Here is a 16635-nt window from a genome sequence, read left to right as displayed (position 1 = left end):
ATAATACAGGGTGATTCAAAAAGAATACCACAACTTTAAAAATGTGTATTTAATGAAAGAAACATAATATAACCTTCTATTATACATCATTACAAAGAGTATTTAAAAAGGTTTTTTTTCACTCAAAAACAAGTTCAGAGATGTTCAATATGGCCCCCTCCAGACACTCGAGCAATATCAACCCGATACTCCAACTCGTTCCACACTCTCTGTAGCATATCAGGCGTAACAGTTTGGGTAGCTGCTGTTATTTCTCGTTTCAAATCATCAATGGTGGCTGGGAGAGGTGGCCGAAACACCATATCCTTAACATACCCCCATAAGAAAAAATCGGAGGGGGTAAGATCAGGGCTTCTTGGAGGCCAGTGATGAAGTGCTCTGTCACGGGCTGCCTGGCGGCCGATCCATCGCCTCGGGTAGTTGACGTTCAGGTAGTTACAGACAGATAAGTGCCAATGTGGTGGCGCTCCATCCTGCTGAAATATGAATTGTTGTGCTTCTTGTTCGAGCTGAGGGAACAGCCAATTCCTGGGCTGCGAACAAATGCTTGCTGGATGCGTGCTACATTTTCATCACTCGTTCTCGGCCGTCCAGAACTTTTCCCTTTGCACAAACACCCATTCTCTGTAAATTGTTTATACCAACGTTTAATGCACCACCTATCAGGAGGTTTAACACCATACTTCGTTCGAAATGCACGCTGAACAACTGTCGTCGATTCACTTCTGCCGTACTCAATAACACAAAAAGCTTTCTGTTGAGCGGTCGCCATCTTAGCATCAACTGACGCTGACGCCTAGTCAACAGCGCCTCAAGCGAACAAATGTACAACTAAATGAAACTTTATAGCTCCCTTAATTCGCCGACAGATAGTGCTTAGCTCTGCCTTTTGTCGTTGCAGAGTTTTAAATTCCTAAAGTTGTGGTATTCTTTTTGACTCACCCTGTATACATAGCAGTTCATGACATCCAGTCTTACAAATTTCAAAACTCCGCCATTTCTCTCCCCACATCCACCACTGCTGGCGGCTCACCTCCAACTGCGCAACGCTATGCGCTGTTCACATCCAGCTGCCCAACACTACAATGGCCAACAACAATGCAAACCAGCCACAGACTGCACGCAGCACAGCCAGTGATTTTCATACAGAGCGCTACGTGGCGTTACCAATATAAAAACCTAAACAGACTACTTACAACATTAATATCGGGCCTCAAACGATAATGGTAATTATTCAGTTACTCTTTGCAGGTCTCCTTTGATCTTTGATACTCTGTGTCTCTGTAGACTGATTATTTCCCTTTTAGAAAGATGTCCTTGCGTTTGTACAGCTACACGGATTTATACAACCAACGCTGTACTAAACCTACATCTGGCGCTACTCGTACGCAGCTTCCATACATGAAACCTATATAGTCGGCACAAATTACTTACGAGCGCATTTAAAACACTGGATACAATTAACCACAATAAAAGAAAAATACTCGCGACAGGAGAGAGGCTGTAAAGTGAAACGAAATGCTACATTCTAAAATTGGACGCTACTATGTTGGGCAAGAAACGCTCATTTATCAACACATTTTATATTTTCCGAGGCCACAGGGATTCAGACGTTACGTGTACATGTTCAATGCTTTTGTGCAGCGAATGTATGTAACAGCAGGCGCGACTAGAGTGGAGTACACACTCTAAGACCAAAAAACGACGCACTTCGAAGGAATTATCCGAATGGGACGGAAATCTGAAGATCACGTACATGTACATACAAACAAATGATTACAAGTTCAATAAATTTCGATGATTTATTCAAGAGAAAGGCAACGGCCTTGCCGCAGTGGATACACCGGTTGCCGTCAGATCACCGAAATTAAACAATGTCGGGCGTAGCTGGCACTTGTATGGGTGACCATCCGGCTGGCCATGCGCTGTTGCCATTTTTCTGGGTGCACTCAGCCTCGTGATGCAAATTGAGGAGCTACTCGACCGAATAGTAGCGGCTCCAGTCAAAGAAAACCATCGTAACGACCGGGAGAGCGGTGTGCTGACCCCACGCCCCTCCTATCCGCAGCTGAGGATGACACGGCGGACGTATGGTCCCGATGGGTCACTTGTGGCCTGCTGGCGGAGTGTTATTCAAGAGAAAGAGCTTCAGAAATTGAGCAAGTCAATAACGCGTTGGTCCATCTCTGACCCTTAAGCCAGCAGTTATTCCGCTTGGCATGGATTGAAAAAGTTGCTAGCTGTCATCATCAGGGACGTCGTTTCAAAGTCTGTGCAATTCGAGCGTTAAATCGTCAAATTCGCTAGTTGGTTGGAGGGCCCATAATTCTCCAGGCCTTCTTACTTGAGGAGAGATCCAGCTGGCAAGCACGAAGACAAGTAGTAAACTCTCGTCGTGTGCGGCGGGCTTAGCTTCCTGTAGTTCGAACCAGGATACCTGCCACGAAGGGTCACAAAATGAGGCGTAGAATATCGTCACATACTACTGTCCTATAAGGTGCCACGGATGACAACCAACCGGGTCTTGTATGAAGTAAAATGGCACACCTCGTGGTTTCCGCGCCGTATAGCTGGATACAGTCAGGTTGGTATCCCAACCCTGTCCAGGGCGTCTCCAGAAACTTCTTCGGCCTGGAATCTAATTGACTGGAGTAGAACTGTGTCCACTGATGAGTCCTGCTTCGAACTGAGCCCGGTGACCAGCGAAGACACGCCTGGAGACACACTGGAGAACGGTGGGATACCATCCTAACAGTCGCCCATCATAAGGCCTGAAAACCATGAGTGATGTTTTTGGATGTCATTGCGTTTCATAGTAGGACTCTTTGGTTGGTATCCGCAGAGTCCTTACAGCACGGCGATACGTCGACGATGTTTTACGCCCCTTCTGTTGTCCTTCATGCAAGCTACCCTGGCTTTCGATCAGCAAGATAATGCCTGCCCGCACACGGAGTTTCTACTGCTTGTCTTCGTTCTTGCCAAATCCTTACTTGGCCAACAAGTACACCGGATCTCTCCCCAATTGAGAACGTTTTGAGCATTATCGGTAGGACTCTCCAAGTACCTCATGATTTTGACAATCTAGGGCGCCAATTCGACAGAATTTGTCACGATATCCATCAGGAGGACATACAACAATTTTGTCAATCAGTGCCAAGCAGAATACTTGTTTGCATAAGGGCCAGGGGTGGACCAACACGTTATTTACCCGCTAAATTTATGAAGCTCTTTCTCCTGAATGAAGCATCCATTTTCTCTGATATTGTGGGTCTAGGCAGGTACATTAAATTTATCGATTTCCGCCCCATTCGGACAATTCCTTCGTGATGCGTCGCTTTTTTGCCGTAGCGTGTAATATTAGACATTGTCTTTATAGTTTCCACTACACATCCTCAAAGCGTATAATACGATTTTGCAATTCCCTGTAGATGACTGCTCGAGATCGGGTTCTTTTGTGCAACGTAGTTTTCTTTATGGTACAGGAAAAAAATGTTAGCTGACTGTTTCCTAACTACTTTGCTAAGAAGGGCACTAATGGGGTGACGATGAGAATATAAAGCCTCTCTCACTAAAACATCAAACTCACCTGCCCGTGGTACCCTGCCAAGCTAACGACGCTCTGGCGACTGATTATCAGTGGTATATCTATAAGACTGAGTGTAGAGGAAATAAATGTAGAGGAAATACTGCAACAACACTGATTTAATGAAAGATGGAGCTTTGACTGGTAAGCACGAACATGGTACTCCCATTACCAGTCTGACCTGATCTGAATGACAACCCTGTCAGCGAAATTTCAAAATACTTCCAGCTCCCAAATTTGCTTCGGAAAATAGGATGGATTTCCTACGACGATTTCAGCTGGAGAAAAGAACATGAGGAAACGGATATCTGGAAAAGTAAGATTAGCTACACGAAATGCAGGACGAATTGCTCTCAAAGAAGAAGAAATAGAAACCTATTCTCATGACAACACATTTTGCAGCTATCTGAGAAACTAAGAAGAAGGTGGAAGGTAGAAAATATATTGGAAGGTATATAATGTTACATAGTGGAGTATAACAGAAAGAAAAAGTGAAGGGTATAAATATACACTAAAAAGAATTATGAATAAGTGAACGATAGAACTACAATGCCAGTAATCAAACCAGAAAGAGAAAACCTAACTCTGATAAAAGATTATGCACCAGAAGAAGGTAAGACTGAGGAATCAGCTACCTTTTATGACATCCATCAAAAAATGAACCAGGGGACTATTGGATGACCTAAACGCACAGGTAGGAAACAGTTCAGTACCTAATATTGTTTGAAAGTACAGAGAAACTACTTGTAATCAGAACTGGCAATTAGACACTTTTGCACTTCAATGATTTAAAAATAACTAAAACTTTCCTTAGGGGAAAAGATATTAACAATTTCAGTTGGACTGGAAGAAGTTACAGGTCAGGTGTTTATTATGAAATAACGAACAGAAGAACACAGAGTTAAGTTAAAGATATACTATGCGACCAAAAGTATCCGGACCCCCCCAAAAATATACGTTCTTAATATTGGATGTATTGTGCTGCCACCTACTGCCAGGTACTCCTTAGCAGAGTCTTCAGTAGTCATTAGACATCGTGAGAGCAGAATGGGGCGCTTCGCGGAATTCACGGACTTCGAAAGTGGTCAGCTGAGTGGGTGTCACTTATGTCATGCGTCTGTACGCGAGATTTCCACACTCCTAAACATCCCTAGGTCCACTGTTTCCTATGTGATAGTCAAGTGGAAACGTGAAGGGACACATACAGCACCAAAGCGTACAGGTCGACCTCGTCTGTTGACTGACAGAGACCGCCGACAGTTGAAGAGGATCGTAATGTGTAATAGGCAGATATCTATCCAGACCATCACAAAGGAATTCCAAACTGCATCAGGGTCCACTGCAACTACTATGACAGGCGGGAGGTGGGAAAACTTGGATTTCATGGTAGAGCGATGCTCATAAGCCACACGTCACGCCGGTAAATGCCAAACGACGCCTCGCTTGGTGTAAGGAGCGTAAACATTGGACGATGGAACAGGGGAAAAACGTTGTGTGGAGTGACGAATCACAGTACACAATGTGGCGATCCGATGCCAGGGTGTGGGTATGGCGTATGACCGGTGAACGTCATCTGGTAGCGTGTATAGTGCCCACAGTAAAATTCAGAGGCGGTGGTGTCATGGCGTGGTCGTGTTTTTCATGAAGGGGGCTTGCACTCCTTGTTGTTTAGCGTGGCACTGTTACAGCACAGGTCTACATTGATGTTTTAAGCACCTTCTTGGTTCCCACTGTTGAAGAGCATGTAGGGGATGGCGATTGCATCTTTCAACATGATCGAGCACCTGTTCATAATGCACGACCTGTGGCGGAGTGATTACACGACAATAACATCCCTGTAATGGACTGGCCTGCACGACCTGAATCCTACAGAACACCTTTTGGATGACTTCCTGCCAGTCCTCACCGACCGACATCGATACCTCTCCTCAGAGCCATTCCCCAAGAAACCTTCAGCACCTGACTGAACGTATTCTTGCGAGAATGGAAGATGTCATTAAGGCTTAGGGTGGGCCAACACTTTCGAGCACATAGTGTACAAGAGCATACAGAAGTTTTGATATGGAGCTGATCACTATCTTGTAATACGTCTATTTAGCAGTTTTGATAAACTGAAGCAGAAGACACCTTTTACTACCCAGAAGCAAAAAGAGATCTATAAAATATGACGGCATTAAGGGCCTATATCACAATACATTTAAAGAAAAAATGAGAACAATTAGCTACTAGGGACATCATTGAATAAGTATGAACAAATATTGAAAAAGCAATCAAGAAACTCTGTCTGAGGCTTTAGGGAAGGGAAAGAAATATCGCCGAAGGCCTGGATTAAAAATTTGGTCAACATAAATTGTCGAAGTAATGCAAGAAACACAAACAGCATATAAAAAACATCTTTCAAAGTCTACTATGGAAAATAAACAAATTCATAAACAGGGACGGTATTACACAAAAGGAGTAGTGAAAGAGCCCGTCAGAAAGCCTAGGAAAATACATTATTAATACGGAAAGTGGTATTCATCAGCAGACATATAAAGCTTAGAAAGCATAAAATCAAACAAGACAAAATTAGTCTGAATATTATTACGAAAGAAGATTGTTTTAAATACTGTCAAGACTAAGGAAAAGGAATATCCAGGAACAGTAAAAGTCTTAGATGACATAAAAATTAAATTAGCGTCAGTTTTCCGGTTTCCGCCGTTCCTTGGTTGCTTCAAAATTCATGGAGCAGTGTTCCATCTCGCAACTAAATGAAAAGCAGTTGTTTTGTGCCATAGACGTGTCACTTCTTTTATTTATGAAGCATCGTCAGTGTCCTGCAATTCATGTTTGATTTTGTATATGCAGGTTGCTTTTTTCCACCTTGTACAAACTCTAGGGATTGATCGATGTAAGGATATGGAAGGAGAAAGGTGTAATGAACTGATGTCCGGAAATGCGTAGTTTCCATGCTAGAGATCATTTATTTCAATCATACTTCGTTACGAGACTGCGGTCTGATACGCGCAGTACCATGCAGCCATAGTTACAGTACCCATAGTTTCCTCCAAGAGAGTGGTACTCTTCCTCTTACGTCATGTCCTAGCGCCCTCTCGTCCCATAGTAATTGGTAATGTTGTGGCCGATTCACTTCTCTTCCTGACTCACCTTGTAGAGATTCAAATGGCTCTAAGCACAATGGGACTTAATATGTGAGGTCATCAGTCCCCTAAACTTAGTACTACTTAAACCTGACTAACCTAAGGACATCACACACATCCATGCCAAAGGCAGGATTCGAGCCTGCGACCGTAGCTGCAGCGCGATTCAGAACTGAAGCACCTAGAACCACTCGGCCACAGCGGCTGGCCCTTTTAGTGGATGTGATGCATTGTTGTATACAATAGCTCCGTATTGGAATCGAGAGCTTGCCGCCATAGTGTTTACTTTCGGAAAGGCAAATGGCTACAGGCGGTGGGCAGCGAGATTTTATCAGGAGACCTATCCTCGCCGACAACAACCACAGCATTCAATGTTTGCAACAGTGTTTCGCCGTTTGTCTGAGACAAAGTCGTTTCAGAAAGCAGGAAATCATGAAGGACGTACCAGAAGTGTTCGGACACCAGACTTGGAGAAAAATGTGATTAACATGTGGAAGGTGACCGCCGTGTCTGTACCAGGCAATTGGCCTGCCAGTACAGAGTAAGCCAGAAGACCGTGTGGAACATTCTCCATGACAGTTGTTACTATCCTTATCACTTACAAGGTATACAGGGCTTACTAGCGACAGTTTTTCCACATCGGTATCAGTTTTGTAACTGGTTTGTTTACCAGGCAACCACGATTCTGGGATTTATGTCATCCATCCTATTCACAGATGAGGCCACGTTTACTCGGAATGTTATCTTCAGATTTCATAACACTCATCTGTGCGATAGTATGCAGAACCCCTATGGTATGGTGACAACGAATCATCGGCATCGGTGCAGCCGGAATGTGTCTGCCGGGATAATTGGCGACTGCATTTTGGAACCAGTCTTCTTTCCACGCCTAACAGGCCGGAACTGTCTGCGTTTCTTGCGGCTGACTTTGCTTCCCCTCCTCGAAGAAGTGCCATCGATGATTCGAAGGGTTATGTGGCTGCTACATGATGCTGCTTCAGCACACTTCGCCGTTAACGTCCGGAAGTATCTCAGTCATGTCTTCCCTGGTCGATGGATCGGACGAGGGGGTCCAGTTGCACGGTCTGCTCGTTCACCGGCTCTCAACCTCTGAGGTTTCTGGTTCTGGGGCCACCTCAAAACTATCGTGTATGCAGAGCCCATTCCAGACGTGGAAACACTGGAGCAGCGTATCCATGCTGCCTTTGACACTATTTCGGATGCAGCCCGGCCTATGTGAACATGCTACAGCTCGTACAGACACCCGTTGAGGCACATGGAAACCATTTTCAGCACACACTGTAAACGTGCCTGCATTGTGCAATGCGTATTAGATAGCAGTCTCACTAACAATGTACGACTGAAAAAATCACTCTGTATAGTAAATGCACTATGTAATACCTGCAAGTATGTTACATTTTCTTGTTTTTACGTCAGAAACATCTTTTGTAGCACAACTTTCGTGAGGTTAAGTATTCGTTTAGTGTTACGTACAATTTACAGTGTTACTAGTCAATGTGTTTGATTCTGTAGATGCGTTTACTTAGTCCCCATACTCCAGATGGCCGACTTCTGACGTTTCTTCACCCGCATTTATCACAACACATCGTTTGCACTTCTCATTGTGTGTTGAACATCTGAGTATTTATAGCGTATTAAGTTACCGAATGTCGCTGTACGGTTATATTTCATCTTTCGTTTATGTTGTGCGTGTGTGGTTCGATGTGAATCCATTTGATTTTTGTGTGTCTGCATTATGTGTCAGTGTGTGTTTTGTTACGCGTGAATGTGTCGTTCTTTGTGAGAGATGATTCTTTTTTTGCGATTCTTTATGTGGATGGATATTGTACATGTTACCTGTGTGTGTGTGTGTGTGTGTGTGTGTGTGTTTGCGAAAGAGAGAGAGAATGGGGTGTTTTCATTCCTTATTCAGGTTATGTGACACTTTCCTGTTTGTTATAACTTCAGAGCACAACATGCGATTGCTTAGATTGATTTCCTCATTAACTTCTCTTTTTGATTGCAATGGCTCTTTGTGTATGAAAGTTTTGCAGTATTGGCAGGAGTTTTTTTGTTATAATTTTTCACTCTAATAATTTTCAAATCTGTTCCATGTTGGATGGGTCATGTGCGTATTCAGCAAAGGTGGAATGGCTATTATAATTCTTCCAGCTTCTTACACGTTCTTTATACCTAGTTTTGAAATTCCTGCATGTCATCCGCAAATATACTAATTCATTTTCTTGGCGTTTTAACTGGTATGTACTACTCCTTGATATTTGTCTGGTTTTCAGCTGTTGTTTGTAAATGTGACTGGAGTAAATTTCTTGTTTTATAATCAAGGAGTAACCCTTGCTTCTTTAGGGTATTTGCTATTCCGTGTATTCAGTCGTGTTTGTGTGTTACGGTGTACCGTTTCGTTCTGTTAGTCATGTCATACGTGTTACTGATCTGTGTTTCTGTGTGTGACGTAGCGTCAGTATTGTTTTTGGGGTTCTGTGGCTCTGCTTGTTTTCATTTTTCTATATTTCTGTTTTGATTTTGTGCAAAAGCTTTTCTAATCTATTAGTAATATAAGCATTGTTTGTTTATATGAGTTGTATTGTTTGTAATTCTTTTTCATAGTGGCTGATTGAGATCTTATTTAGCCAGTGTAACAAGCCGCCAACTTTTGATTTTGTTTGCGGTTGGATGTAGCATGTATCATTTTGTCTGTGGCTGTTGGCTTTCTGAAGATGTAAAGTGTGTGCTTACTGTGTTTCTCTTTTATTATTATATTCAAGATATGTGTTTGCTTTTGTGTTTCTTTGTCCATAGTGAACTAAATATTTTATTTACACTGTCTATATTTGTATCAAGTTCATCTATTTTCTCTGTTGGCTCATCTACCATACAGATTATATCATCCCAGTATGTGTGCAGGTAAATATTTTCGTATCCTTTTTTGTGATGATTGTATCAAAGATTATATTTTCCACGTGGTCGATGAATATGTTTGGAAATGTTCCTGATATTGCAAACATATTCATCAGTCTCTCCTCCCCCGAACCAAAGACCTCAGCGATACAGATAGCTGTACTGTAGGTGCAACCTCAACAGAAAGGTACCCTTTGAGGGGCCAGCCAAACCTGTGGTTCCTGAAGAAGGGCAGCAGCCTTTTCAGTCGTTGCAGGGGCAACAGCTGGATGATTGACTGATCTCGCCTTATAACATCAACCAAAATGGCATTACTGTGCTGGTACCGCGAACGACGGAAAGCAAGTGGAAACTACAGCTGTAATTCCTTCTAAGGGCAGCTTACTCTACTGAATGTTTAAATGATATGGCGTCCTCTTTGGTAAAATATTCCAGAGGTAAAATGGGCGGGGACTACATCATCAGGAGAAACAAAACTGGCATTCTAGGGATCAGATGATGGAATGCTAATTGGGGACGTAGTTTAGAAAATTTAAAAAGAGAAGTGTAGGTTGAAGTTAGATATGGTGGTAATTAATGAAGTTTGGTGGCAGGAGGGAGAGGACTTCTGGCCAGGTAAATATGGAGCTATAAATACATAGTCAAATAGAAGTAAGCGGGAGTGGGTTTAATAATAAATAAGAAAATAGGAATGCGGGTAAGCTACTATGAAAAGCATAGTGAACACATTATCGTAGCTAAGATGGACACAAAGCGCAAGGCTGTCACAGTAGTGCAAGTTTTATATGCCACCTGGCTCCGCAGATGGGATAAAAGAAGTTATTCAGGTGGTTAAAAGAGACGAAAATTTAATTATGATGGGGAACCAAAGTTTGGTAGCAGGAAAAAGAAGAGATGGAAAAATAGTAGGTCAATTTGGACTAGGGGAAAGGAATGAAAGAGGAAGCCGTCTGGTAGAATTCTGCACAGAGCATAATTTAATCATCGCCTCCACTTGGTTTAAGAATCATAAAAGAAGACTGTGTACGTGAAAGAGACCTAGAGACAATGGAAAGTTACACATTGACTGTATAATGGTTAGGCAGGGATTTAGGAACCAGATTTTTAAATTGTATGACATTTCCAGGGTCAGATGTGGAATCTGGTCGCAATTTATTGGTTATGAACTGTGGATCAAAACTGAACAAATTGCAAAAAGGTAGGAAACGAAGGAGATGGGACCTGGATAACCTGAAAGAACGAGAATTTGTTTAGTTTCAGAGAGAGCATTAGGCAACAGATGACTAGAAAAGGGGAAAGGAATACAGTAGAAGAAGAATGGGTAGCTTTAAGAGATGAAAGAGTGAAGGCAGCAGAGGATCAAATAGGTAAAACGACAGGGTCTAGTAGAAATCATTGGATAACACAAAAAATATTGAATTTAAATGAGAGGAGAAAATTTAAAAATGGCTCAAGTGAAGCAGGCGAAAGGGAATACAAACGTTTAAAAAATGAGATTGACACGAAGTGTAAAATGGGTAAGCAGGAATGGCTAGTGGACAAATGTAAATACACTCCTGGAAATTGAAATAAGAACACCGTGAATTCATTGTCCCAGGAAGGGGAAACTTTATTGACACATTCCTGGGGTCAGATACATCACATGATCACACTGACAGAACCACAGGCACATAGACACAGGCAACAGAGCATCCACAATGTCGGCACTAGTACAGTGTATATCCACCTTTCGCAGCAATGCAGGCTGCTATTCTCCCATGGAGACGATCGTAGAGATGCTGGATGTAGTCCTGTGGAACGGCTTGCCATGCCATTTCCACCTGGCGCCTCAGCTGGACCAGCGTTCGTGCTGGACGTGCAGACCGCGTGAGACGACGCTTCATCCAGTCCCAAACATGCTCAATGGGGGACAGATCCGAAGATCTTGCTGGCCAGGGTAGTTGACTTACACCTTCTAGAGCACGTTGGGTGGCGCGGGATACATGCGGACGTGCATTGTCCCGTTGGAACAGCAAGTTCCCTTGCCGGTCTAGGAATGGTAGAACGATGGGTTCGATGACGGTTTGGATGTACTGTGTACTATTCAGTGTCCCCTCGGCGATCACCAGTGGTGTACGGCCAGTGTAGGAGATAGCTCCCCACACCATGATGCCGGGTGTTGGACCTGTGTGCCTCGGTCGTATGCAGTCCTGATTGTGGCGCTCACCTGCACGGCGCCAAACACACATACGACCATCATTGGCACCAAGGCAGAAGAGACTCTCATCGCTGAAGACGACACGTCTCCATTCGTCCCTCCATTCACGCCTGTCGCGACACCACTGGAGGCGGGCTGCACGATGTTGGGGCGTGAGCGGAAGACGGCCTAACGGTGTGCGGGACCGTAGCCCAGCTTCATGGAGACGGTTGCGAATGGTCCTCGCCGATACCCCAGGAGCAACAGTGTCCCTAATTTGCTGGGAAGTGGCGGTGCGGTCCCCTACGGCACTGCGTAGGATCCTACGGTCTTGGCGTGCATCCGTGCGTCGCTGCGGTCCGGTCCCAGGTCGACGGGCACGTGCACCTTCCGCCGACCACTGGCGACAACATCGATGTACTGCGGAGACCTCACGCCCCACGTGTTGAGCAATTCGGCGGTACGTCCACCCGGCCTCCCGCATGCCCACTATACGCCCTCGCTCAAAGTCTGTCAACTGCACATACGGTTCACGTCCACGCTGTCGCGGCATGCTACCAGTGTTAAAGACTGCGATGGAGCTCCGTATGCCACGGCAAACTGGCTGACACTGACGGCGGCGGTGCACAAATGCTGCGCAGCTAGCGCCATTCGACGGGCAACACCGCGGTTCCTGGTGTGTCCGCTGTGCCGTGCGTGTGATCATTGCTTGTACAACCCTCTTGCAGTGTCCGGAGCAAGTATGGTGGGTCTGACACACCGGTGTCAATGTGTTCTTTTTTCCATTTCCAGGAGTGTATTTAGAAGCATATTTGACTAGGGAAAGAAAGATATCGCTTATATGAAAATTAAAGGGAAAAGAGAAGCAGCTGTATGAATAACAGGAGCTCAGATGCAAAACCAGTCTTAAGCAAAAAAAGGTGGAAGGAGTATGCAAATGGAAGGTGGAAGGAGTATGCAAACGGTCTACACAAGGGAGATGAACTTGAAGACAATACTATAGCAAGGTAAATGGCCGTAACTGAAGATGGCATGGAAGATATGATACTGCTACGAGAATTTGACAGGCTCTTGGAGTAGATGATATTCCGACAGAATTACTGATAACCCTGGGAGAGCCAGCCATGACAAAACTCTTCCATATTTTGTGCAAGATGTGTAAGACAGATGAAATATCCACAGACTTCAAGAAGAATATAGTAATACAAATTCCAAAGAAATTAGTTGCTGACAGGTGTGAAAATTATCTAATTATCACTTTAATAAGCTATAACTGCAAAATACTAATACGAATTCATTACGGAAGAATAGAAAAACTGGTGGAAGCTGACATTCTGGAGAAATGTAGGAACATATAAGGCAATACTGACCCTGAGATTTATCTAAGAAGATAGGTTAAAGCAAGACAAATCTACATTTATAGCAATTGCAGACTTGGAGAAAGCTTTTGACAAGATTGACAGCAATACTCTCTTTGAAATTCTGAAGGTAGCAGGAGTAAAATTTAGGAAGCGAAGGGCAATTTACAGCTTGAACAGAAACCAGACGGCAGTTGTAATAGTCGAGGGGCATGAAAGGAAATCAGTGGTTGAGAAGGGAGTGAGACAGAGTTACATCCACTCTCCAAGTCCAGAATGTTATTCAGTCTCTACACTGAAAAAGCAGAAGAGGAAACAAAAGAAAACTTGAAGTAGGAATTGAAGTTCAGGAGAAGAAATAAAAACGTTGAGGTTTGCCTATGTCAGAGACAGCAAAGGACTTGGAAGAGCAGTTGAACGGAATGGACAGCGTCTTGAAAGGAGGATATAAGATGAACATGAACAAAAGCAAAACAAGGCTAACCGAAATAGTGGAACTATATCAGGTGATCCTGAGGGAATTAGATTAGGGAACGAGACACTTAAAGTAGTAGATGAGTTTTGCTATTTGGACAGCAAAATAACTGATGTTGGCCGAAGTAGAGAGGATATAAAATGTAGAGTGACAATGGCAAGAAAAGCATTTCTGAAGAAGAGACATTTGTTAACATCGCATATAGACTTAAGTGTTAAGGAGGAATTTTCTGAAGACAACTATCTAGAATGTACCCATGTACGGTAGTGAAACATGGACGATAAATAGTTTATACAAGAAGAAAACAGAAGCTTTCAAAATGTGAGGCTACAGAATAATGTTGAAGATTAACTGGGACGATCACATAACTAACGAGAGTGTGCGGAATAGAATTAGAGAGATAGGAAATTTGTCACACAATTTGACCAAAGGATGGACCGTTGATAATATATTCTGAGACACCAAGAGATCACCAATTTAATATTGGAGGGAAGTAAAAATCATAGAGGGAAACCAAGAGATGAAGACAGTAAGCAGACTGATAAGGATGTAGACTGCCTTCGTTATTCAGAGATTAACAGGCTCGCACAGGATAGAGTAGCATAGAGAGCTGCATCAAACAGTCTTCGGACTGAAGGTCACAACAAAAAAATCTTCATCAACCACATGTAAAATACTATCTTTGATACAATCATCACAAAAGGAGGACACAAAATTGTTTACTGGCTCGGATATATGGATGATATAATCTATAGGGCACATGAACCAACAGAGAAAAGAGATAAACTTGACACAGACATAAACAGTACACATAAAAATATTCACAAAAGCAAATACATTTCTTGAATGTAATAATAAAAGAGAAACATAACAAGCACACATTTTACATCTTCAGAAAGCCCACAGCCACAGACACAAATAAGCATGCTACATCCTACCACACACAAAACCAGAAGTTGGCGGCCCTACAATACATGTTACACAGACTAAATAATATCCCACTCAGCAAAGAAAACTATGAAAAAGAATTACAAAGAATACAACTCATAGCCACAAACATCTTTGTACCCTCCATATAGTACAAAAAATAGCCATTCTACCTTTGCTGCACACCTTATAAAATACGGACATTAACCAACCAACATGGAAGACTACATGAAAATTATTAGAGTGAAAAATTGAAACAAAAATCTCCTGCCATTACAGGAAAGCTTTCATATACAAAGAGCCATTGCAACGAAAATGAAAGTAATCACTGATCAAATCAATGTAAGCAATATCTAACTAATCATGTTATGCTCTAAAACTATAGCAAACATAAATATGTTACATAACCCGAATAAATAAGGAAAACACCCCCCCCTCTCCTCTCTCTCTCTCTCTCTCTCTCTCTCTCTCTCTCTCTCTCTCTCTCTTTCGCAAACGCGCGCACACACACACACACACACACACACACACACACACACACACACACAAACTCACAGATAATATCCACAAGATCCATTCACATAAAGAATTCACGACAAAAATCCTTATTCTTGATGAATGACACATTCACACATAACAAAACACACATGCAGGCACATACATACGCACACACCCACGATCCAAATGAATAAATATCAAATCACACATACAAAACAAAGAAAAGACGAAAGATACGCACACACCCACATTTTGTAACACTACACACTGTAAATACACAGACACGTTCAACACACATAAACACATCTCCAAGACCAAACCACATAGACCAGCAGCATCAGAAATTGTAAGAAGCACCAATCGATAATTCACCCTCATAAAACTTGTGCTGCGAAAGTTGTTTCTGACTTAAAATACAAGGGAGAAAACGTGAAAACGTAACATACTAACAAATATGTAGTTGCTACATAATGCATTTATTGTATGTAATAAACATGTACTGCAGGCTACTGAAGATGCTTCATAAATAAAAGAAGTATAATGTCTATAACAAAAAAATCTCCCTTTCATTTAGTTGCAAAGACGAAACAACTATGTACTATGAATGAAATCAGCTTTGAAAACAATAACAAAGAAATCGAATACCACAGTTTTAGATGGCATTAATCCAGAGTTAGTTAAATATGATGGATTATCACTAATCCTTATACTGTTACATTTGTTTAACATGCAGTGCAAGCAAAGAGACGTACCATGAAGTTGGAAGAAAACAAAGTAATACTGATATACAGAGTGTTTCTGTAGGAATGGTCAGTATTCAGGGATATGACAAGAACGATCATCTGAAGCAAAAGAAAAAAACATGGGCTCTAACATGCATTTCTTAACAGCTATTCCGATACTGTGAAACAAATCTCTTCCATCGTGCCGGCCAGGGTGGCATAGCGGTTCTAGGCGCTACAGTCTGGAACCGCGCGACCGCTACAGTCGCAGGTTCGTATCTTGCCTCGGGCATGGATGTGTGTGATGTCCTTAGGTTAGTTAGGTTTAAGTAGTTCTAAGTTCTAGGGGGCTTATGACCACAGCAGTTGAGTCCCATAGTGCTCAGAGCCATTTTTTTTTAAGTTCTAGGGGGCCGATGACCTTAGAAGTTAAGTCTCATAGTGCTCAGAGCCATTTTTTTCTTCCGCCGTAAGCTATTTGCTTTCCAAACTTTGAGAGGTAGTAGTATAGACCAAAACAAGAAAAATGTCCAGTAAACATGTACTTGCCTTAAGAGATATTGACACTCTTTCATCTTTACTACTGTCAAAAACATCTCTTCTGCTGGAGAAGTGCTCATAAGTCTTCCGGACTTTTGTGCTTAGAATGATCGCTCCGTCGTATCCCTGAATATTTACCATTCCTCTTGGGATACCCTGCATAAGAAGAGAGAAAAAAAACTCGGAAACTACAGATGAGTATATTTTCTTGATACAGTATAGAAACTTTAAGTTAGAAGTTGAAATAAAAGATTGAAAACAATAGCAGAATGTTTACTAGTGGAAAAAAGGTCGGGTTTA

The sequence above is a fragment of the Schistocerca piceifrons genome, chromosome 6, assembly GCF_021461385.2.
Source record: "Schistocerca piceifrons isolate TAMUIC-IGC-003096 chromosome 6, iqSchPice1.1, whole genome shotgun sequence".
NCBI classification, from domain to species: domain Eukaryota; kingdom Metazoa; phylum Arthropoda; class Insecta; order Orthoptera; family Acrididae; genus Schistocerca; species Schistocerca piceifrons.
Note: the sequence above shows the minus strand (reverse complement) of the source record.